The 2,500-nt window shown below is 80.7% G+C and overlaps 1 non-coding gene across 1 annotated transcript in view; it reads right to left on the bottom strand.

Moving 5' to 3' along the window:
* Positions 1–25, bottom strand: part of LOC136996781 (5.8S ribosomal RNA) — a 153-nt gene extending 128 nt beyond the window's left edge. The window contains exon 1 of the ribosomal RNA XR_010887724.1: positions 1–25. This exon is cut by the window's left edge and continues 128 nt beyond it. This is a non-coding gene — a ribosomal RNA (5.8S ribosomal RNA).
* Between the last annotated feature and the right edge of the window lie 2,475 nt (positions 26–2,500).

Below are 2,500 nucleotides of genomic sequence, written 5' to 3'. Positions count from 1 at the left end.
GCCGAGTGATCCACCGCTAAGAGTTGTCTCGGTTTCGGTCCCCGCCGCGCGCGCGGGGGGACCGGGCAGCCTTCGGCAGCCCCTGAGGGCCCCCCCTCCGCTCCGCCTCCCTCCTCACGCCGACGCCGGCTGCTGAGCGAGGGACGGCCGAGAGCCAGAGAGAGGGGCTCGCCCCGCTGACCGTACGAGCACAGAGTGGGGGGGGAAAAAGGGAAAAGGAAAACCCGAACGAGAAGGGCGGGGAGCCCTCGCTCCCGACCTGGGACAACCCTTTGCTCGCTTCGAGTCCGGCCCAGGCGCCCAGGCTCGGCCCGGCCCGGCGGGGAGCAGCGCGCCGGCCGCGCCGCCTGCCTCAGGGACGCTGGGGGAGGGGGCGGCTCCCCGCGGACCCCCAGCGTCGGAGCCCGGCCGCCACCGGCAGCGGCACCGCCCGCTGCCCGCGCGCCCGCGGCCCACCGGCCCCGCGCTCCCCAGCTCCTCGCTCGCCTCGCCGGCCTCCGGCTCCGCCGTGGCCCCGAGGCGGCGCCCACGCCCGCGCGCGCGCACACACAGCCTCCCGGACGACACCACGCGCTCTCCCGTCCCTTCCGCGGACAGACGCCCGGCGGCGGGCGGGCGGGCAAGGCGGGACGGACGGGGACGGCGCCCGCTCTCCCCGTCTCCACGCGGAGAACGGGGGGGGCCGCCCCCGCCGCCCGCCTGCCGCCCGCCCGCCGCCCGGCGAAGCCGGGTTGGGCAGAGCGAGGCAGGCGCGCCGGATGGCGGAGTGCCGGCGGGTAGGGCGCCGCCGCCAGCGGCCACGGCGGCAGACCGAGAGCCCCGGCCAGGGAGGAGAGCGGATCGCGCCGAGGCGCGGCGTCCGCACCACCCGCGGTGGGTGGGGGCTCACCGTCCCGGCGAGAGCACGCGCTCGCGCCGGGGTCACGCGTTCGAGGCAGGCCGGCGCCAGCCGACCGCGCGGCGTCCCTCCGCCGAGACCAGACCGCGGAGAGAGGGGGCAGGGTACCCCTCTCCGTCCCGGCTGCCCGCAGGGCGAGCGCGGGGCGCGCCGGCTGGCATGGGGGGGCACGGCGCCCGCGCGCGCCGGCCCCCCGGCCCTCCGGCAGCACACCCGGCTGCCCCCCGGGTCGCATCGGGCCGCCCGAGTCTTTAAACCCCCGCCCGGCTCTCCCGCCGAGAACCCTCGGGCCCGGAGCCCGGGGCCCATGGCCATCCCTACCCGGGGCGGCTACCGGCGGCCGCGGTGGCCGGAGGCCCTCCGCTCCTCCCGCCACCCCGCCCCCCCCCCCCGCCCGGCCCGCTCGCAGCACGGTCCCCGCGGCACGGCGCGGGGCGGCTGGAGCGGTGGGGGGGGGGGGAGAGAAAGGGAAAGCGGAAAGGGCGGGAGGGCACGGCCGGTGCGGCGCTCACGGCGCGGCGCCCGGGAGGAGCGAGCTGGCACACGGGACCACACGGGTGGGTCACCGAGGGGGGGCAGGAGGAGCGCGGACGCTAGGTACCTGGCCCTGGGGTGAGGGAAACGACCTGAAATCCCCGCGGGGGTGCCTCCCCCGCCGCCGCCCGCCGCCGGGCCGCCGCCGCCTCGCGGCGACGGCGGCAGCCTCGGCGGCAGCAGCGAGGCGGGACGCGGAGGGGAAACCCGGCACCCGCCAGCCGGCTCCGGCGCCCCTCGGCGGAGCGTCCGCCCGCGGGGTGCGCCCGACACCCGCCGCCACGACCTCGTCCTCCTCCCGGGGCCCGGGGTTTCCCTCAGTAACCCGGCGCCCGGCGGCAGCTGCGCCCGGGAGGAGAGCCGTGGTTTGGGCCGCCCGCTCGGGCACGACCCGTCGCCTCGCGTGGCCTGGCGCGACGGCCCCCGCTCGGGGTCCGCCGCCGCCCGGCGCCCGCCCCGCGCGCCATCCCGGAACGCCTGTCCTCGCCGTCTCTGCAAGACGGGCTGCTCCGCCGCAGCCCGCCGCGGGTCCGCCCCCCACCGCTTAGGGGTGGCGACCCGTCGGCACCCGTCCCGACCCGGGGTGCCATCTCGCTCGCGTCTCCGCCCGCCGCTTCCTCCCGCGGGCGCCGGGGGAGCAAGCCCCGCCGACCCTCCCGCGCACTGCCGCCCGCTCCCCGCCGGACCCTCCCCCGGGCCCGACCCTCCCCTGCCCCGGCGGCGGCGGATCGCCGTCGGGTGACGGGGGGGGCCGGCTCCCGGCGGTGGGCACCGGCGGCGGGCGCCAGCGGAGGCGAGAGGGGCAGACGGGGGCGGTCCCCCACCGGCCTCGGGGAATCGGCGGCGGGCCTTCGGCGAGCGAGCCCCGGGAGGGCCGTACAGCCGCCGGCGGGCCGAGCCCCGTGCTCGGCCCTGTGGCGCAGAGTGCAGGACAGGCGAACTCGGGTACACGCGCGGCAACCGGGACGCGGCGGGCAGGGGCCCGTCGGCGTCGGCAACGAGGCGCGGTGGCCCGGCGGCGGCCCGGCGGCGGGCCGGCGCCGCTCTCGGAATGCCACGCTGGGCCGA

This window comes from Apteryx mantelli, unplaced genomic scaffold, assembly GCF_036417845.1.
Source record: "Apteryx mantelli isolate bAptMan1 unplaced genomic scaffold, bAptMan1.hap1 HAP1_SCAFFOLD_86, whole genome shotgun sequence".
Taxonomy (NCBI): Eukaryota; Metazoa; Chordata; class Aves; order Apterygiformes; family Apterygidae; genus Apteryx; species Apteryx mantelli.
Note: the sequence above shows the minus strand (reverse complement) of the source record. Positions and strands in the feature narration are given on the sequence as shown.